Raw genomic sequence first — 23,170 nt, 5'->3', positions numbered from 1 at the left:
GCTAGTAGGGGTAAGGTTTGAGTAGGCCCTTGGCAGAGAATCTTAATCATCTTTCTTTGAAGGGAAAGAGGGTCTCTCTCAGTTAAGATGCTTTAGATATAAAGACATATTTGAGTACCAGGCAAAGTCCTTTAAATTGAATTCTGTTCACTGTGTTGAGCCTCTACAGCCCACTCTTCTAAGATGTCATCTCCCCTGAAGAATCTTGCTACTGATCTGACTCCTGATTGGGTGCACCCTTCAATTTATATAGGGTTTTCTTAGGAGGCCCCTGGCATCATGAGTTGGAGTAATCCACCCAGCGATGAAGCACCGTCCCAGCTGCCTGGGATTTGAAAAACCCTGAACTCAAACTCATCACTTTCCATAATTATGAGCAACAGTTGAAGGCAGGTTTTGTGGCCCCCCTTTCCTAGGGCTTTATAGGTGAGATGATCGTCATGAAGCACACACGGGTGACCGCTGTGATCCGACCGACTGCATCGTAATGCGTTAGTCGGATCGCTATCCTGGATGTCGGTGGGAGCGCAACCGTCGGCATGTTGGTAACGATCCCAGCGACATCATAATAAGGCCCATAGTTAGTTGTCACTTGTCAATGGTACCAGAGAACACTAGTATAATGTAGAAGATACATATCTATGTGTAAGCGACATCTTGAACATGGTGCATCAATCTCAATATAACATGCAAGACATGGCCGAATTACAGAAGGTCTACAAAGTGGAGGGCCACAGAGAGGCTTAAAGGACATTGTTTTCTTGAATAGTCATGGTTTCACAGCTTTTCAAAACAAGAGGTTTCAAATCTATCTATCTATCTATCTATCTATCTATCTATCTATCTATCTATCTATCTATCTATCTATCTATCTATCTATCTGCCTATTTATCTATTTACAATTAAAAAGGCACAGCTAAAGTACAGTCAGGGTTTACAAATTAAGACTGATAAACCACTGAAATTCACAACTTATGTTTAACAGTGCAATCGTAGCTCGCACAGCACATGCAACACTCATGGCCTCACCCTTGAAGTGGCAGTTGTCAGTACAAATGTTGTTAATAATCTTACAGGTGAGATTACATATAACATTACCCCTAGGACCCTTACCACAATCAAAGAGACGACTATGAGTTAGTTTGAGTATGTGTTGTTATTTAATTACATTATGCTTTTAGGTGATGTTTCTTATTGGCATACAAATTGTGAGGTCTTAAGTACTGCTTTTGGTGTGTGAGTTATGGTTGGCACCACTCTTCTACAATACATAACTTTAGTTGAAATATTTCTTTCATGTTCAGGAAATTTAATTTTTTATTCTGTGAAGACAGGATACCATATTTGAATGCAATTATTGTATTAAGTTGTTTACCATGTCAAGAGTGCCCAAACTTTATCCAACTTCAAGCATATGTAGCTTATCCAGCCAGGCTTTTCTTTACTTGTTATATCCTTCTATTCCAACATTTTAATAGCATAACACAACTCCTGGTACAGTTACGAAAACAATGGGGGCTTTCGGGAACATACTAGGGAAATGTGAGGGATGTGTGCGCATGCAGTAATCACATGAATCCACTGAGCTATCGTGTTAGCTACATTACATTAAAGGCACTCAGTTTTCCATGTTTACCCATAAATACTCACAGAAAAGAGTCTATTTTCTTATCTATTCAAATTTTTTAATACATAAAAGAAGAGAAATTGAGTCTTTTTTTCTGAGACTTTCAATGACGGTCAAAACAATGGCCCTGCATGTTTTCGGTGTAGCGAGTTAAAATTAGCAATGGCAAAGGCAGTAGGTCTGGCATTGTGCTATAAAAATTGTTTAGCAAGATTTAGGTGATTTTGTGTGTGCTGCTCCGCTATCCTCGAAATTAAAATACTAAAACAAAGCAATCCCAAAACAAAGCAACATCTTGGGCTACAACAGTATAGAACCTGGGAATAGTGCCCCTTAGCCGCAAAGATATCATTAGTAGAGTAAATCTGTAAACGTAAGTGTGTTATAAAAAGGAGCCGGAAGATGATGTTTGTGGTGCAAGATGCGACTTTAAAAGGCGTCACATCAAATGATTGCATAGTAGATACCCCTGTCACACTACTTTCGTGCATCTTTAAGTATGCCTGTCATCCTATATGTCTTTAAATTCTGAAGAGAGAAAACTCTAAATCCCAAAAACATGATATCGTGACCGGAAAGAAAAATGAATGCGCAAGGGTTACGAGTGAATAGCACTGTGGCTTTAGGACAAGCTAAAGTATACGAAGAGCGCACACTTCCTGACACATAATAACCCACATTAAGTGCTACTTCAAATGTTGTATCAGCAAAGTAAATACATCATACAGTACACACTAGCTCTAGTCTGGTGATATCCCATCACCAAAACTGAATTGGAACACCATGGGGAAACGTAAACATCCATAAAGCACCATGGCCTTGATGGACAGCCCATCAAAGGAATATCTTTTGGTTGAAGGGAGATGACCCAGTGGCAATTCTCTTTCTTTCTCTCTGGACTTCTTATTGTACGTTTTTGAAGATTTGATGCCGCAAGGGCACAGACAGCTAAAACTGTCTGTAGCCAGACCTAAAAAGGGGCATGTATTTCCTAATGAATGTGAAATAGCTATACATGTGTATTCGTTGGCATTACAATGCTTACTTGCATTTTTCGTTGACACTTATTGCAGCAGATATCATTTAAAGCTGATAGGCATCCAAGTATGAGTGCATTTTTATCACCGAAATAAGTATAAAAATATAGTGGTTTCAAATTCATGTTTTCACCCAACAGACAATAAATATGGATAAATACCTGGCTGATGAGCAAAACATAAACATGAATAAGTACAGACAGAAATGTCAAAATAATAAATACCATAGAACTGGGGCCATTATATTATATTTAATGAATGTTGAGTCTGTCTAGTCCTATGTTTGTTTGTTGGAGGATTCTTTGTATGTCTGTGTTTTGTATGTCAATTCTTTGTTAAATTAGAACAAAAAAATTATACAAACAATGATCAACAATCAAGTAACATCATATAAACAAACATTGCCATGGGTATATGAGATATGAATAAAATGAGAAAGAAAAAAGCAAAAAACAAAAGAGAAGTATAAGTACCTGAGTTCCATACAAAAACAATCGTTGTATATAACAATATAAAGTAGAAAATATTATTGCAAGAGAACAAAGTAATGTATGTAAATGAATTATAGAAAATAAGGGTAAACCCAGTAGCAGCAAATGTGCAATGTATAAACAAAGTCATCATGATCCTACAAAAGAACCTCATATGTGATTAAATTGAACCAAGTTGTCATGCGTGCCGACAGAGGGGATTTCTCTGTGTTAGTGCTACTTGACATGTCGGCCGCATTTGATACGGTGAGCCATACAGTACTGTTGGATGGATTAAATCATCTGGGAATAAAAGGTCGTGCTCTACAATGGGTACAGTCCTATCTCTCAGGGAGGCAACAGACGGTTACTATGCCACCGTTTGAGGCCAGTCGGGCTCCTGTACTTCACGGAGTTCCACAAGGGTCTGCAATTAGTCCCATTCTCTTTAATATTTACTTTCGCCCTCTTCTCTTGTTAATCAAGTCCTATGGAATCGACCTGATCAATTACACGGATGACACCCAACTGGTGTTCTCCCTCGAAGGAAAACAGGCGGTGTCCATGGACAAAGTTCAAGAGTGTATGCTCCAGACAGTGGGCTGGCTTAAGCAAAACTCCCTGCAATTTAACAGCGGTAAAACAGAGGTTTTGTTTTGCCCGCCTACTAGCCTGCAGCAGCACCCTAGGCTGGAGTTTAAGCTCATCCCAGAGGAAGATCCTCTGGTCCCTGCCAAAGTGGTGCGTAATTTGGGGGTATTAGTGGATGGTGGTCTTCAAATGGAGTCTCAAGCAAATAAAACTGCCAAGGTTTGTTTCTCTCTGTTACAGATGCTTCGTCAGATCCTTCCATTCCTGCCTCAGGATTCCCGCTGGCTTGTGGTAAGGAGCGTAATACTTTGTAGATTGGATAACTGCAATGCTCTGTATTTGGGTGCACCACAGTACATCCTACAGAGACTGCAGAGAGTCCATTCTTTGGCAGCAAAACTGGCACTGAACAGGCACCGCAGGGCTTCCACGACCGGTGCCCTGAGAGTTGGCAGCCTTCACTGGCTGCCTGTGAAAGAGAGAGTGTGTTTCAAATCGCTCTGTATTGTGTATAGAGCAGCGCATTGCCTGGGCCCAGTCCCATTACAGGAAAGATTTACTTGGCATAACCCAATAAGACAGCTACGCTCTTCCAATGCGTACCTAATAAGAACGACCAGATTCAAGAAAACCGGGATGGGGGCAGAGCCTTTGGTGTGGCAGCCACATGTCTCTGGAATGACCTGCCCCTGCCCATTAGACAGGCCGACTCACTGTTATGTTTCAGAAAGAGTCTGAAAACCTGGATATTTCCAAGGGCGGAAAAGTAGATCTTACCTTCCAGCTCAGGCTGATCTTTGTGCTGACTAGTCCGCAGTCTAAGCGCCAGGATACCCGCAGGGTGGCAGTTTTGCGCTATACAAATGCCTCATACAATGCAATACAATTTAATTTATAAGTCATTCTTTCAAAGTTAGCCACATGGAACTTGTCCCCAAGCCATATATCGAGTGTGTCTATGTCTTGAATGTGCAGCAGATATGCTTTGCTGTTGCTTGTATACCTACATCTTTGCTTATAGAATGGCACCCGTTTTGCCTCTACAGCTGCCACTCTCACTACAATGTGGCAAAGGCAACAGTATGTAGTTGACTGTGACATTTGGACCATTTTGATGATGCCATTGCTGCAAGCAGGTGATCATGTTGAAACTAATGAGCATCATTCCATCATGATTGTCACCCAGTGTAAGAAATCACAGTTGAGAAAAATGTGCAAAAAAAATGTTGGTATGTTATAGGTAAGACACACATCCTGCCATCCGTCCCCCCTCCGACTCCACTTAATGGAACTCTGCTCTCCTAGTTTTTTGGGTCTTGACCTGAGAAAATCTACTATTTGTATATATATGTATATAGAGATAACTCTAACCACTAGTATATGTAGTAGACCTTTGTAGTCTCTACCTTTTCTATGTGACTCTTAGAGTTTATCTATTTGTATCTCTTCCTTGAGTGACTTTACAACTTGTACATTTGCATTTTTTTTCCTGGTTGTATCTCTTCCTTGTGTGACTCTACAACTTGTACATTTGCAATTTTTTTCGGTTTCTATCTCTTTCTTGTGCGACTTTACAACTTGTACATTTGCAATTTTTTCTGTTTGTATCTTTTATGTAACTCATGTAATTCTAAGTCCTTATGTATCGCAACTGGTTCTTATGGAAAGCACTCTGACACCTTCGGGTAATGTTTGCGCTATATAAAATCACATTAAATAAATACAAATAAATAAAAATAGGTGGGGCCCCCCAGCACCCATCAGGTTCAGTCCTTGCCCAGTTTTGAAGGATTCTAACACAGCCTGTCTGATGTTTGTGAGATGTAGTAGACAGTGGGCCGTGGAGAATATGTCATATTATCTCATTATTTATTAGATGAGTTTTAAGGTAGTTATTGCGACTACGGGAATCTAACATGCGATAAAGGAGTATACATGGTAACTGGGATCATGACAATGAACAATTCCTAGCATGTTTGGGTGTTTGTGTGTTAACTGGTGATATTTAATGTTGCTGCAGAGCCCGGATACCCACCTGATGGCACAAATGGGCTGTGTTGAATGGGTGTCCTGAGTTCTCTGTTGATGTTTACTCTTGTATGGTGATGTGTGTAATGGTATTTGAATGCAGTTGTGGGCACCCTAATGCACTCCTGTGTGGCATATCTGTACCTTGTGGATTTGTGTAAGGCGCTCTATTTAATGTGCAGGGCATTTGTGTCTGTTGTTATATAGTACAAGGGTTGCTGTGAGCATTTTCACACCAACTGCATGGCGTGCCTGCACTGTGTAGTTTGCATGCAAACAGTTGTGTGTCATGTATTGTAGGGGGTAGTGCGGATGTACATCAGTACAATGTGATCATTTTGATCGCGGTACTTTACAACGCGATTCTCACAACGCAAGTCGCTACAACGTCTTGCATTGGTGGGCGCTGGATTGAGGATTAATTGAATTTTTTATTCCAACTCCAGCCCACGTAACAGTAGGGAAGGTGTTGGAATAGAAAATCAAACTATTCCTTAAGCAAGAGACCCATCCAGCGCAAGTCGTAGTAATGACTTGCGTTGTAATGGCAGCATCGTAAATGTCGCGCGGCATAAACTCCACGTTGTAAAGGATGTTTCCCGGGTAGTGCTAGTGTTAGGTGTGTGCCATGTTGTGTTCTAAGCCTACTGTTAGACTAACCTTTGGTGCAATGGGAGGAAAGCTGCTTACAGCCTTAACTACCAAAGGTAAACAAAATAATTAGCAGTGTTCTCTATGATAAACTGGCTTTGAAGTGTAGATTGAATGAGAGACCCTCAGGCACCCACATGTAGTAGGTTAGCCCTGTTTCTTCATCGGGTTCCTGTGATTAGTAGTGTAAAGATATAATAAACCAAACAGGTGCAGGTTAAAATAGGTATAGACCACTCTCTCTACCAACACTTTTAATAGAGGGGTGATTCGAACCCAATTAAAAACAGTGTGAACATAAGGACAACCTGGAGTTAAGTAAATTTGAACCCCCTGTCCTAAGAATAGGTCGACATGTTTCAGCTTTAGGGTCCTGTTCGACCCAGCATTCCTCAGGACCAATAGTAAATTCTCTCCCAAATGAGCACGGCCAACCCTAAGTAGCCTACTCACATTGGAAGGTAGATACTCAGCTTTACATATGTATTTTTACCAACTTGTAATCGCTGTTTTGATAAAAGCTCAAGTGCTCAACCTCCATTTTACGAGGGATAAGGAATTCAGTATATGTTCCGAATGTTTCCCAAATATAAGTAAAGGCAAAACTTTTTACGAGCCGTGGAAGAGACCGGAATAGGTACTAGGCGGGGAGTCGTCAGCTAACGAATGCTGCCGTGAAGAATTCTTCCACCACGGACTCAGGAAGCCTTGTATTTAGGATCAACTGAATCCTGGGACAAACGTTTTGCCTTTACTTATATTTGGGAAACATGTCGACCTATTCTTAGGACAGGGGGTTAAAATGTACCTAACTCCAGGTTGTTTTTATGTTCACACTGTTTTTAATTGGGTTCGAATCACCCCTCTATTAAAAGTGTTGGTCGAGAGAGTGGTCTATACCTATTTTAACCTGCACCTGTTTGGTTTATTATATCTTTACACTACTAATCACAGGAACCCGATGAAGAAACAGGGCTAACCTACTACATGTGGGTGCCTGAGGGTCCCCTTTTTTCCATACTGGGATGTCACTACTCCTTTGACACAGTTCACTTTCTGATGTAAGGCACTTAAAGGTGGTGGTGGACGGGCAGTCTCACCGTTTTCCCTTTTAGAGCTTTGTATATATCATAGTCTTAGATACTCTTCTGTTGTTTTGAACTAATTATCCGTAGGGGTGTGAGAGTATTTTATTTTGTCCTTTCTCTCTTGTTGTTTACACAGATTGAATGAGAGAACCTATGAATGACAGATTTCAAAGACTGAAAAAGTAAGGGAACAGAACATGTGGAATCAACATGCTACATAGAAACGCCTGAGACTCCTGAAGTGCATCTGTTTATTTTTTTTTTTTTGTCCTCATTCGCCATCAAATATACACAGGGCGATCTGAAAATTCCCCGCGGCCCCCCCTCTTGATTGGTGCCGGCTAGAGAGCTCTGTATCCAGATGGATGCACTTTACACACAACCTCTCTTTCCCATGTTTGGTGTGTTCTTACCTTCTCACTGGGTATCTCCTGAGAACAACCAGAGGGGTATGGTATTACAGTGTAGAGGCATAATCATTGGACAATATTTATACCATTATCAAGGGTATATAGCCAGTCTACACATGGTAACCAATAATCCCCTTTCTTGTTCCCCTTATTTCTCGAGACTTAATGGAATTTACCCATATCAAGAAGCATCGGAGAAATACTTTTAATCCAATATTTACAGATTTCTCTCCGTGCAAGTAAAACTAGATAAAATATTAAATTATTTTCCTCTGGAGACATAGATTCATAATTTGGTAGGACCCCAAAAAATACCAGCCGTATGCTCACCTATATATCCGTCCCAAACATTGCTTTAATAGCTTTACTTGCACTGACCCAAAAATGATGTAATATTGGGCAGTTTAAAAACATATGCACGTCGTCAGACTTTTCTTGGAGGCATTTTGGACATTTCAGGGTGGCTCCTTTCGCAAACTTGGAGAGCCTTAAGGGGGGCCAATACACCCCGTGGAGACAAAAGATCTGTTTTCTCCTTAGGTTTGCAGCTTGAACAGTGGAATACAAGATGTTATAAGATACTTGCCATAATTCTTCTGGATGTAGGCCGGTCTCCCCACAGATTCGATGGAAGTTTGGAATCGCCCTCTGCCACTTTTACCAGCAGCCAGTATAGGTTCGCCACCTCCTTCTTTTTCCCATTTTTCCTTTTGAGGGAATTCTCTAGTTCATTGGAAATACCGACCGTTGTTCCAACAGCTTGTTGACAGCTTTTGATTTGCAGGTATTTAAACTTTGATAATTCATTATCTGTGATGTTCCTCAGATTTTCCCACAAAAGCAGCAAACACTCTGGTACAAATTGGGCCCAACATTATACCCCAGCTGTTTTCAAGGGAGTTATTAAGGAATCTTTGGTCCATTCCGGGGAACCTGAAGCATTCCAAATAGGGGCCAGTGCATTGCAATTGCTAATTTTCAATGCTTTTCTGATTTTGGACCAGCCAGAGGCTTGCCCATTTAGAGTCTTTAGACATAACCTTTTGAAAAATCTTGGATCGCCAAATGTATATATAAACCCTCGATCTCCTCCCTTTAAGTCTGTCGGCATTTCCTTAAACATACTCCCGATATCCAGGCTATCTGGTTCAGTCAGAAACATTTTCCCTGCCCTCATTTGGAATGCCCATGCCCATGCATATGAGACTAGGTCTGGTAGGCATAGTCCTCCCTTGTTCTTTTAATCCACAGTTTTTTCCACAAGATCTGTGTACTTTTTGAGGCCCATATAAAGCTGTTTATTTTTGCCTGATGGTTTTTCAGACCCTCTTCTTTGCAAGCTAGGGGGATATTTCAGAATAGGACAGTGAGTTTCGATAAGACCATCATTTTTATTTGGTTAACTCTACCAATTATTGTTAAGGGTAAATATGCCCAACACGTCAGAGAGTTGCATATCCCTTTGTTAATTTTATGGAGATTTGTATGGATAATTTCTTTTTTCATTAGGTGTGTATGAGTATCCATATTCCATGCCATACATTCTGTTTTGGAAGCATTTATCTCGTACCCAGATACCTGACCGTACTGGGATGCCAATTTGTATATTATTGGGATTGCTGTGATCAAGTCAGAGGTGTATACCATCAAATCATCAACGTATAATGCCACCTTTTTTTCCAACTTTTGTATTTGAAGGGTGACATTCTGGCATGATGCCTGATCTTACCAGCAAATGGCTCAATGTACAAGTTGAACAGCAGAGGTGATAATGGGCAGGCCCGGACTGGTGCTTTCGGGCACCGGGCAATCCCCCGGTCGGCTGGAGGGGGGTGGGGCCGGTTTTGGATCAGGGGGCCGGTTTTGTGAGTGAGGGGCCGATTTTCGGTCCGACCCGACCGTCACAGCGTCAGTGTGTGTCTGTGTCACACAGGTGCGTGTGTGTCGTCTTGTCTGAGATTGAGTGAGACTATAGTCTACTATTCACTCAGTCTTAGACTCCGTCTCCAAGTTCAGCAGGCCTGCCGCGCCGCCCATACTGCAGCAGCAACAACAAGCCTGATTGACCGGCGGTGTGTTTGCACACTAAAGTGCAACCTAAAAAAAGCGGAAGCGTTTCAGGAGGGAGGTGCCTGTGCGCAGCGCGCAGTCATGCCCTGCTTCCTCCGGCGCGTCAGTGCGCCGCCGCCTAGGGTGCAACTAATGTTCCCGCATGCGCACTGCATAGTGGGCAATGAAAACTGCGCACAGTCAGGGTGCCCTTTAGGTTGCAGCCATCATCAGCACGACGAGTGACGAGAGCCAGCCAGGAGAGGACCGGAGCGGCCACCATAATTTAATTATTGCACTGTGGTGGCTAGGCCGCTGCTCGCCCGCCCCTAGAAGTAGCCCTCCTGTCCTCCTGTGTCTGCCAGTGCCACCAACAGCAGGAGCCGGCCCGACCCGTGACCGTGGTCCGTGAGTGAGACTGAGTAAGTGTATTATTTCCACCCTGGCCCCTGTACCGACAATCACTTTTAATCATCATTAGATTCATTATTAATCACTCATTGACTGTTTTTAATGTATTCACTCTCACAAACACTGAAGTTGGCGGGCGGGGCGTCGCGCAGTGGTGGTGGTGGTCTGGACCGAGGGACCAGGCCTGAGTGATTCCAATCCGACAGCGTTACCACACAGTGTGTAACATACAGAGCTGTGCTGTGCATATATGGTCAGTGTTAAGTTACCTACCACTGACCGTATATGCACAGCACAGCTCTGTATGTCACATGAGGCCTCTCGGAGTCCCTCGGAGTCGTCAGCTAGAGGCTGCCCATAGCTGCCAAGGTTTCAGATTGCCATGTGTGTGACATTTTCATAAGTTCAGTAATTATGAGTGACTGACGTTTTTCTCGCAAGACGATAGCAACATATAAATATCAGAAATTAGTTTTGCACCCATTTGAGCAACGAGAAAGTAAACTCTTAAGATCTTACAGAAGCCTGCGCGTCACGCCGGGGATTATTGAGAATACCTCGCTTCACAAAGCGCCTCCGAGTCCAAGTATTGTTCATAATGTGCCAAGTGTCTGGAGCGGCTCCGGCAAATGACACGCTGACTCAATTCCCCCGAAAACAGCAATATCCTCGTATATTTTCTTTCAGATTTGTAACAACACTCAGTAATAATTTGCACCTGCTGATATTTGTATATTCATTCAGAAATCTTGATTGCACATTTTTCCTCAATCACCACCTTGACCCCAGCCTCAGCCTGAGAACTTGGAACCATAGTCAAATAGCACAGCAAATTACAGGCTGGCTTGTAGGGCGAGTTAATGTCTGGGTTTAGGGTCATAGACTGCAGAGTGCTGCGGGCTACAAATTAAGAAATCTAGATCATAGATGAGAAGTTTCAAAGGTCATGGGTGAACTAGTTCGTCCAGCCCCGCATTTGTCATAGAATGCTGGGACTTGTAGTCTTGTTTTTATATTAGGTTTAATAAGACTGCAATTGCCAGAGATTGATGGAAAAACTCGACTGCACTAATTAGTCATGCACGGATCTGGAAAACTTGGGAGCTGTGGTACAACAATAGGGCGGCTTTGGACTTCCCTCCTTGGGCACAATCATCAGTGGCAGAGAATGACTGAGCAGAGCTGCTGAGCCAGAAATCCACCCTGATGCAGGACATTGATATAAGTCACCTGTGGAACTATAATCGATGGTAGAAAAGACTACAAGTCCCAGCATTCCTCTGGACCATGCATCACTAAAAACGTCCCCTCCAGCGTCACACAACTGCTGCCTGTCTGAGTTCTAAACACCAAACTTGGAATAGTGAACATGGAAAACGGGCACTTGAATGAAGATAATTCTACTCGGAAGTGGTGATTTGCTGGTGTGCTGTTACCTGGATGCCTGAGGGTTCATCCTGAGACGCTCCCATCCCTGCTCCTGGGTCTACATTCCCGGAAGTGATGGCCACGGAGGTCTCCATCCGCTCTGGAACACTGGAGGTACCCGAGAGGCAGAATGGTCCCTTCAAGTGAGTTATTTTAGTGAGCCCCATCTTAGAGGTGGAAGGTGACAAGTATTTAACACTGGGGGAAAGAGCGGCCTCTGGCGGTAGACCCTAGTATGACACTCTGAAGACAGCATCTTAGATCAGAAGTGGTATTTACAAGGGAAGGTGGAGTCTTATTTTGGAGTGTTGCAGGCTGCAGGTGAGTGGTTGAAGTAAAGATGGCTCCCTGCTCTCACTCACTCGCCCAGACTTCTATTCAGTAATCACTGGTGCGTGGTAAAAACGCCACTCCCGTGTCTTCCGCAGGATTCATTGAGAGTGTGGCAGGGGTTGGAAAATGTGTTGATTTTAATCAGGGTGATATTGTAAAAAGAAACAACACATGATGATCTGATCATCCATCGGTTTAATTTAAAAAGGGTAAAACAGAAACAGAGTGTTCTCTGAATATCATCAAAGCGCCACGCTGCCTTTACCTACTTTAATCAGAAGCACTCCAGTAACAAAGTTTTATATTATTGACATGGAAATGTACTTATGCATGTCTGTGCCATATAGATATACAATAAACAACAGAGTAGCAAAAAATGTTACCGATTCAGTGAGAGACAGGAATCACGCAATTTTGTGCTCAGTCTTAAACTGATTTTTAAAAATGGGAGGTGAAGTGTGTCGATTAAGGGAATACACCCAGAGACAGCAGCAGAAGTTAAAATCCCTATCTGTCCTTTACAAACTGTGTGAGCTTGGGAAAGTTACTCCCCTCTCTCTTTTTCACTGTTATCTTAACTGCGAAATGGCATCTGTTAGGAGAGGGATTTCCTTGAGAAGGGCCATGTAATCAATATTGTAATCCGAGGTCTGTTTCCGACTTGACTAGCCATCCTGGGCTAAGAGACAGGGTACGTTGGAACTCGTCCAATCAATGTTCAGTTGTTACAATTTGAACTTGGAGACACTCACTACAGCAACAGGAAGATTTACCTCTGCTGCTGGCTAGGCAAGAGTCTGCACACCATCACCAGCCATGAGACTACGGCTGCATAATTTTACCCTCTCCACATGAATAATTCCAGTGGCCCATGTGATGTCATAGCCCAGATCACCTTTGCTAACATAAGAGGAGTTAATAAAATGCAAGGACTTGGAAACTGTCCAGGATTGTGACATTTTCAGCAGTTCTTTCTATTTTAATTGTACAAGTCAATAGGGCTCCTGTATTACTTTAAGACAGGGCCGTTGCTCATACAGACCCCAATGGTTATGTGTCTCCAGTAATTGACATTGCCAATCGGGCCATTATTTCATGTTGCTTCCTTATAGACCCCTAGATTGAAGGTGTGTTTCCGGCCCTCTCGCCCCAGCCTGCCTCCACGACATTCCTGCCCATCCCCACACAGGCACTGGAGTTACCTCATGCCACTAAGAGTTCATTAGCTGACTAGGCATCTTTTTAGACCGGTTAGCAAAGGAGAGGTCAGTTTTGCCCGCGTGTGGATCTTGTACACTCCCATGTTGATATCATTCTATTCATCTTTAGTCTGTAAATTGGAGCAAGAGACTTTTTCAGCCACCATTGGTTAAATTCTCACACAGTCCGCTGGCTGTCCCAGAAACTCTTCTCTTTCAGAAGAGAAGTTCAACCCCCCAAACTCCCCCTAGTGGTTGCTCACGGCTCTTGCTCGCTACACACCATGTGGGGGTTGGTCTCACTTTTACTTTGTTCTCTCTGATTCACTACTTGTGTCTATTTTTAGTGCTTTCTGAAAGAATGCCTATGGATACATATGACTGGGTGGGTAACCGGATGTTCTTTAAGGTCATCATCTACTGTTTACTGTGCTTTGAAAGTTGATACAATTTGAATATGTAATGAAAAATGTGCTGTAAAATTCACCATTTTGGTCTGTCGTTTTTGAAACCCCCCTAGTGGCCGTCGGGCTCGCTCGCTGCGCTCGCTACGCGCCGGACGGGGGCTGGCTCGCTACGCACCGGACGGGGGCTGGTCTGGCAAAATTTGCCAGGGCTGCTTTCAGTTCCCAGTCCGGCCCTGATAATGGGCACCCATGCCTTGTCCTTCTCTGAATTTTAACAGAAGCTGACATGTTCCCGTTCACTAAAACTCTAGCTGTGGGATATTACTAGATCAGATTTACTGTTCTACAGAAAATTTCTCCCAGATTGCACAATCTCAATATATGAATTAGATAGGGCCAATTGACTCAGTTGAACGCCTTTGTGGCATCCAGAGTGATGACGGCCATCAGTACATTGTGAAGCGTCGCTAGATCGATTGCTCCAATCAAGCTGTAGGTGAGGTCTTGAATTCTTCTCCCTTGGACAAAGCCTTTCTGATCTTTATGTAACAAACCATCTAGCACTCCTTTTAACCTCTCTGCCAAGATTTTGGCAAAGATTTATTGTCAAGATTGAGCAGAGAGATAGGTCTGTATGAATCACAGGAGCTGGGTGATTTTGGTGGTTTGAGGATTAGAACCACTGTGGCCTCATTCCATGATCATGGCATAGTCCCTCCCTCTTCAAATATATGAGAAAATAGCTTCTCCGTTACTGGGATAAGGGTCTCCATCAAACACCTTGACTGTTCTGCCGGTAACCCATCCGGTCCCGCAGCTTTGCCAGTTTTTTCTGCTGCCATTGCTTTCCTAATCTCACTCGTTATTATTGGGCTGTTCAGGTTATTAGCATCATCCTCATTAATTATGTTTTTGTGCATCTGTTATTTAGTGTTTTGATTCCATTTATGGTGAAGCATCATTGAGTGCCCAAGGAGGCAGCTATTTAAAGAGCCAGCATGAAATGCCCCACCTCAGATGAGCCCCCTCTCTAGTGCATTAATTCTCCAACTTTTTCTAGCTCCCTCTTGTTGATTATCACTGATCAAATAAGAAGGGGCCTCCCAAAGGGTGCTGCAAAACCCAAAGTATGGGTATGCAGCTATTGGAGTGGGTGTAGTGCAGGGAGGGACTAAAGAGTGGGTGGGTGGGGTAATAATAGGGTTATGAGAACTTTTTAAAAGAAGTATAGGAATGAGATAGTGTGTTTGGAGATGAGGGTATTTGTCTCTTGGTTATGGTCGAGGTTCGTATTTGCTGATAGGGAATATCGAGAGAGTGTAAGGGAGGTGTAAGGAAACAAGATTAGAGTAAAGTTAAAGTGCTCTGGAGTTAAGAGGTGAGCATGGAGGGCTGTGTATTTGGCAACAAGTGGCTAGATTCTGCCTTTTATGTCTTTTTCACCCTGGATGCCATGATGTATCAAGACAAGCCATCATTATGCCAAGACGAGCAATACCAATGATAAGCACCTTCATACCATGGATACCCACAACATACCACAAACTGCTACAGTTAAGCTAGGGCCAGCCTGATACAAACTGTGACACCATCATGTCATGGATGCCCAGAATGTACCAAGGACAGCATTAACCGGGGCGGGCACAATCATCACACTAATGCCTAAATTATTCTATGAATTACCAATATTTGCCGCAGTCAGCATTAAACCAGCGGTGGACGCCATCTTGAAAGAGGCCCAAAATAGTCCAAGAATGCCCAAAAATGTGCCTGTTCCAACATTACAACACATGTGTGTACATCACAATCAGACCATCTCTATGACACACTTCTTTTTTTTGTATTTAGCTTACAAAGCTGAAATGTATTCCTCTCTGTCTGCCACGCCTCACTCTCATGCGCCTCCACCTGACTCATGCTGCATGGGAGGCCATGGAGACCACCACTGGTGAGGTGAGATTGACTGTGCCAGACCTGCAAAACATCTGACCCCATGGGACTCATTTCGCTGTATCACAATGCCTGACCCACCAGTGTGAAGCAGGACGAGTCACCAGTATTGGGCTCCTGGTGTACATCACCTTGCATGTGCAAAATAGTTTACTTTTCTGAAATATATACACATTCACATACATTTACAAGCAGCAATATCATGTATCTATGTCTTGTAACTGCTTTGGAAGTGTAGTGGTAGGGCTGGGGAGGGGCGGCACGATTTAAACAAATAAAAGATAATAATACAATTTCACTTACCTGAAGGGCCTTTGCCTCTCTTCCATCCTCTTCTCTTCTCCCAGCAGCACGGAAGCAACAGGCTTCCAGACTCCCCTAGCCAATCACAACGTGGCTGTCATGTGGCAGCAGCGTCATGATTGGTCTGAGTGCTGTCGTTCAGCGCTCAGACAGAGACTGGGAGCCTGTGCATGTTCCCCACCCAGGCTGTGCAATGCAGCTTGGTGGAGAATATGCTTAGTGTGCATGATGGTTTGGCCGGCACAAGACGGCGAGCCAAACTGTCATGCACACTTAAGTGCACATTATACCACTTCTCTCCCTGGGACACAGTCCAGCCCTGCCCTGCCCTAACCTGGCTCGGGCTCCTTACAGAAAAATAAAGTGATAATAATGTAACGTTATTAAAGTTGCATTATAATCATTTTATTTTTCCTTTTACATTCAGTAGGGTCACACTCCTCAGCTTTAGTGGACGAGGAGTCACTGTCTATATGTGTATCTTAAACTGGAGATATAAAATATACACTCATACAGAAATTATGAATTTTAGAAATGAGACATATATTTAAATGTACAAGCTGCTCAGCAGGCTTGTTGCACTTAATTGTTCATCTACAACTGCAAGCAAAAATAGTACAATACCTTTTCTTTTCATGGTATGTTATGTACATTTGTACAGCACGCTACCACAGTTTGTGTGGTCCCATAACGCCCTGGACGGGAAGTTCAAATGCTTGCATTTGGTGACTGAATTAATTTATTTTTTTTTAAATGAGAAGCAGGTGCCCCTGGGGCAAAATTGGTTTAATTACCAAAACCAAAACCTAGCCTTTGTTGACAATCGGGAATGTTTTGATATTCCAGTAACAATTTGAGTGGATTTTGGGAGTTTTTGCTGAGTTTACCTCCTTTCAGGATAGTTTCTTGCTGTTGTGGTGGTATTTCAAGATGCCTGTGGAGGCAGTATTCTGACTGGGGTAATGCGCTGCTTATGACCTCACATATTAATTCACCCATGACATGTTCTATAACATCATTGATAACATCACTGATGACATTTGAAATGACAACATCGATGATAACACTGTGCATGGCGGGGGTGATGTCGATGGGACTTTTTCTTGGAACGTTTTGAGCAGATTCACCAAACGGCGCTAAAGGGATTAGCAAATCAAAAAATCGATTTCTATATATAAATTATTAAAGGTAACCTTGAGTATTTGATAATTCTGCTTCACAGAAAAATAATTGTACATAAGGGGGCAGAGTGAGCATCCATTGACTTGATATATTAGGGGGCTTATTACATTGGTTTTAACTCCGACCGGCTGATTATGAATTAGCCGGTCGGAATTGAAACTGGCCGGTCATTCCATCTGGCTTATGACGGGTTCAAGGAGGCGAGTCGAAGGCAGGCCCATAATCCCAAATGGCGGCCTTTCCCCCCTTGGGATTACGAAGCACTCTTTCCGGCAGGGTTTCCATGCTGGCCTTTCCGACATGGAAAAACCCTGTTGGAAAGCGTGTTTGGGGCCCCTAGCATAATCCCCTTGTGTGCGTGGCCTCCTGTTGGGGCCAAGATGCCCACTGTTAGTCCCTGCACCCCATGGTAGCCTGCACCCCTTGACAGTCACCTTGAGGTGAGTGCCACGGGGTGCAGGGATTATCACCACCTCCTATTTCCCTATGAGAGCATGCACTATGGCCGGTTTATGGCCGCAACACATGCTCCGATAGGGAAATGTCAGAATGCGACCAAATAGTGTTCGGTCGCATCCAAACCAGGTGGTCGGTCCAGTTTCCGAGACGGTGTCGGTCAGACACAAGTCCGCCTGACATCGTAATCAGGCCCTAAGTGTGAGGTGTGATTATAGAGGGACTGAAACTGGTCTAGCAAATGCAAAAGTATTCTGATTTTCACTGGGGGATGCACAGATACGCGTGTAAGACCACATGATGCACAGACTATGGTTCAGAATGCAATCATAAATTCTGCGCCCTGAACTCAAAGCACCATGGGCTCGGCAAAAGACCATGTCCTGTCATCCCTGGCACTCAGACTGTAGAGCACAGCGCCTTGCCTTATACCTACAGCGGGCTGGCCACTCAAAATCAATGTGAAGTGTCTGGCAGGCTCAGACTCTGCAGCCACGGTGTACTCTCCATGAGCCACCTTTGGTGATAGAGGTGCTGAGCGGGGTCCCTGCACATACAGCTGATTGTTTACAGTCAATGTGGGCCCTGGCACTAGCAGTCATTCATATTAGCAAGCATGCCCACTCAATGGGATATTATGCAGGGCTTTAAGTGGGTTGAAAAAACTAGGGGGTCTCTGAAAGAGGTGTGGCAAATGTAATTAAGGGTGTGGCTTAAAAACAGTAAGCAAAAAATCTGTGCTTAGCATAACTTGCCACCCAACTGTTATTTTACTGCTTCTGTCATTGCATTCAGATATATAATACGGTAAACAGCGTTTACAATGCAACTTTTACAACAAACTACCTTTACCACGCAACTTTTACAACGCAAGTCGTTACAACGACTTGTGCTGGGGGCGCTCTAGGATAGGGAATAGTTTAATTTACTATCCAACACCTTCCCTACTATCCACGGGGACTGGAGTTGGAATAGTAAATTGAACTATTCACTATCCAGCGCCCCCCAACGCAAGTCGTTGTAACGACTTGCGTTGTAAAAGTTGCGTGGTAAAGGCATGCGTTGTAAAAGCATGTGTGCTAACGACATACATCCATATAATACAACAAGCAACATTACACGTACAAGAAGCCAGGGCTATGGACTTTGTCAATGGTTGTTAGTTGCATAAGCTAAATAAGCAGCAACTATGGCTTTGTTGTATATAATATTGAAAAAGCTTCAGTTCTGAAATGATGAGACTGTGAAAGAACTATAACGAGTCTCTTTGAAGTTACAGCAAAGGTTTGGCACCGCTGCAGAATTGAGATTTTTTTGTTTTTACCCCAAAGGTGGGGGCAAAAATGGAGAGCCCGATAGGGACCCGTCTCAGCATCTGTTTTTTAGAACCGCTGGTCCTCAGTATAGGCAGGACCCGGCCCACTTGAAGCCCTGATGTTATGAGAAGTGCAATGGGGAGTTGTGGTGTTTTACGTTCTTGTCGTAGAGAACAGCTTATATAACCACTTGGTAGGCTGTTTGCGAGGGTGTAAACCGATATATTGCAGCTGAGTATTTCATGCTACAGCAACAGCTGCAGGTATATGGGCTTTTATTCTAAGCCACAGCGTACTCCAGGCAAACGATGGGGAAGTTTATAAGTTTTACTCCTTCCACAACAAACAATAGACCATCAGACTAATGTTTCCTTCAACTAATGCCCAAATAGTTCCTAGTGTTGAGTGTCTACTGCCGAGATCTTTGTATATACGAAGGCCACAAGCTCGAATCTTGGCAGGACCGATTCAGCTTTTCATCTTTCCAAGGTCGATATGAGTAATGTTCAGTTGGGCAATAAAAGCTCCATTATTCAAGTGCTGACAGACACTTGAGCTTAGGGGAGCGCTTCATAAATATTAGTTATTGATACATGAATGTCGTTTTCAATTCCTGCACGCCCCTGTTATTCTAGAAGGGGGACATAAGCTGGGGTTTGGCTGAAAGAGCGTTGACTGGTTCCTGGGGGACCACTAGTGCAGAAGGGCCTGGGACATGGATGATGTCATGGCGTGGGACGTGAACCTCCAGCTACCCGGAAAGAGTCCTTCTGTCTGGGGTGAGGGGGTGCTCTGGAGGACAGGGGGCGGGACTTGGGACGGCTGACCCTTTCCCCTGACAGCCTGTCAGTGCGGGCCCGTGATTGATGGAGTGTGGGACCACTCCTCTCTCCCCGCTCCAAGCCCGGTATCAACCATAGACATTCCACGGCGAGCGCCCCAGCCTGCCTGTCGCCAGCAGTCAGGGCCAGCGGCCCGTGATGGAGATGGGGGTCTCCTCCGGAGCCAGCCCCCGCTCTCTTATCATCTTATAATAACACTGGCCCATGTCTTATTTTTACAGCCCTGACTGAGGAGGAGGGCAGAGCCAGAGGGGGCGGGGGACAGTATGCAACACAAACTATCCGCGCAGAGGAAATGACATCACATCCATCATCAGCCGCACCGGGGAAGTCACGAAAAACACACACTGCAAGGTTAATTCAAAAAGAAAACACAGCCCAAGCGCTTCCCGAAATGTATATTTTTGTTGATCGTCCCTGTAAAAACGATGACCCTTAAAATGAGAGGGAGGACAAGGATTTATTCTCTTGAACAGTTTCCAAACAAAAAAATATATGCATATATTTATATGGACAATGAAAGACAGTTTAAAGAGCGAAGCTGTAGAAAATGACACACACATATATATATATATATATATACATATATATATATATATATATGTATACATATATACATATATATTTATTTAACACCTTGCGTGCTGCCGTCGGCCGTTGAACGTCACGCGCACTACCTTCCTAGTGCTGCGCACGTTCAACGGCGGACGCAGCCCCGCCCGTGCAAGGAAACGCCTGCACCGCAGCGAAATTACCGCCACGGTTAACGGGTTATATTAGGGTGATATTAGCAAGAACCTTGTTGAAATTATCGCCGTTTTAGCGGCAGGAAACTGCTGCTAAAACTGCGACAATGGGCTTGCTAATATGCATTATATAATTCCAATAGAAGCCCAGGTTAGATGTGCAGGACATCTAACCTAGGCTTCTATTGGAATTCTATAACGCATATTAGCAAGCCCATTATCGCCGTTATAGCGGCAGTTTCCTGCCACTAAAACGGCGATAATTTTATCGAGGTTCTTGCTAATATGCCCCCATATTCTTTCTAATGAAAAGCCATGTTGTAAACAAAGGCTTTCGCGTGGCCAGGACAGTCCCAACACATTGTCCGCCAATGCCCGCCAGTCAATCTATGGGGGGATACCAATCAGAGAGAATGGCCCTCTTAAAAACCTAATGCAGTTTAGCTCTTTGAGGAGTGAATTGGCCTCATCACCTAAAGTGAGCACCGGAAGTGCTAATTTAAGCCCACTCCGCTACAGTTTTGGGCGGGTGTTTTGAATATTTGAAGAGCTGCAGAAGCGCTATTTTACCACTGTAGACATTGGTAAGTGGTTGCTTGTCGCTATAGCTTTAAAGGCATGTACTGTGTTTGGCTGCACTTTAGAAGCGTTTGTTGACAAATCTAAATTAAACAACAGACCATGAACACAGCGAAATAACACAACTAACACATAATAGGGCACAACACAAGAAAACAACCTAAATGTGAACACAACAGCAACAGTACTACAACACATTGTAATAATTCAACACAAAACAACACAGCATAACCTCAACAAAATGTCCCATATGTGCACAAACATTCTCGTCACAGAATCCCGCTTTCAGATAGATGCTTTGACAATACGGTGGTAAAAGGTGTTTGCATCAAGCACTGCCTTATTTACCTCCAAAGATATGAATTAACGCTAGTTAAACAGGTTTTGTGATTAATACCAGTTTGTCAGCGGCCTTGACCAGTGGCCTTGAGAAGCTTGACAAGCCAATGGCAGGGTGATCAGACGTCCCAAAAATCCCCGGACAGTACCGGTTTTCAGAGGACTGTCCTGGTGTCCCGATACTTTTCTTAATTTTAAATACATGCCCTGGTTTTTGGGACAAAGGTCAAGTTATACTGCAAAGGAGAACTGAAAGGTGTAGTCAGGTCGGGTGTTTATGTTTATGTTTATGTTTTCGCGATTTGTATAGCGCGCAAATACCCAGGGGTGTCTCGGCGCTTTAAGTGATCAGATGATGACAGTTACAACATTTTTGCAGCAGAGGGGAGACAGTGGGGAGGAGAGCAGGGGTGCTTAGGGTGGAGGTCCTGCCATAGCTAATTTTATGTAAGTGTGGCTTATATATGTGTGGCTATATATATTGTACATGCATGATTCTGTGTGTATAGATCGTGCCAGCTTATGTTATGTAAGCGTGGCTTGTAAATGCATGGCTATATATATTGTACATGTGTGATTCTGTATATATATATATATATATATATATATATATATATATATATATATATATATATATATATATATATATATATATATATATATATTCAGGTTCACAGCGCGTAGCCACCGCTACGCAGATGCACTCTCCTCCGGTAGATAATAGACCACTCCAGTCACCTTTTGCGCTTTCCAAAGTCTTTATTAATTCGATTGCTGCATGTGAAATACGGGCAAAGGAACAAACCCCAACGCGTTTCGGCGAAGCTCTCGCCTTGGTCACGGCCTGAACCTGAATCTAGTAACAGGGTTACCTCGGCCCCTGTGATGCACCGCTGTCTCGGTGTCCCGGTGGCTATGCGGAGGATGTGAACTTTAAAAAAAATATATATATATATATAATTTTGGGAATAAATACCTTTCATCAGAATCTGTCTCTGAGTGCGTACTTGCTGAGTGAAAGCAATTTTGGAGTAATAGAAATAACGGCTTGGGTTCGCCGCTGGTGTACGCCACCTGACGACGGGAGAAATGGTCTCAGAAGGACCTAATTTGTTCGGATATATATATATATATATATATATATATATATATATATATATATATATATATATATATATATATATTATCATATGATCCCCCTAGATCATGGAGGACTGGTATTAGAGGTCTCAAACTGGCTGTAATTCTTGGATCTGTGCTTTTATAGATATTTATTGTATCCGAATAAAGATTTTTAAATGAAATGAAATGAAGGTCTCAGAGAGCCATCCAGTGCTAATCAGAGAGTTGGGGTGATGTTTTTTAAACTGATAACTGTACATACATTTCATCAGCCGCTTCTAGAGCAAGGATGAAAGACGAAGTAGGATTGAAAGATCAACATTTTTAGTTTGAAATGCATTTATTTCTAAACAAATTGTGTGAAACTAATATTAAAATTTACTAGGATCTATAGTTAAAACACTTTGCTCAAACACAATTAGTTTGAAAATGTCACAGACTTAAATACGAACAGAAAATATATTACAAAACCCCACATTGCTTTCTTTTTCTTTTAGCCATTTCAATGTTTAAAAACCCTTCAGTAACTTGACTTTGGCTTTTAATACCCCTTAATATTAATTTAAAATGGTTGAATTTCTTTTCTCCCTCCAATCCTATTCAGTT

The 23,170-nt window shown here is 43.1% G+C and overlaps 1 protein-coding gene across 1 annotated transcript in view; it reads left to right on the top strand.

Annotated features, from left to right (window-relative positions):
- GATA5 (GATA binding protein 5) overlaps positions 1 to 23,170 on the top strand; it is a 104,703-nt gene that overhangs the window by 32,923 nt on the left and 48,610 nt on the right. The window lies entirely within an intron of this gene.

The sequence above is a fragment of the Lissotriton helveticus genome, chromosome 7 (genome assembly GCF_964261635.1).
Source record: "Lissotriton helveticus chromosome 7, aLisHel1.1, whole genome shotgun sequence".
In the NCBI taxonomy this organism is placed as follows: Eukaryota; Metazoa; Chordata; class Amphibia; order Caudata; family Salamandridae; genus Lissotriton; species Lissotriton helveticus.
Note: the sequence above shows the minus strand (reverse complement) of the source record. Positions and strands in the feature narration are given on the sequence as shown.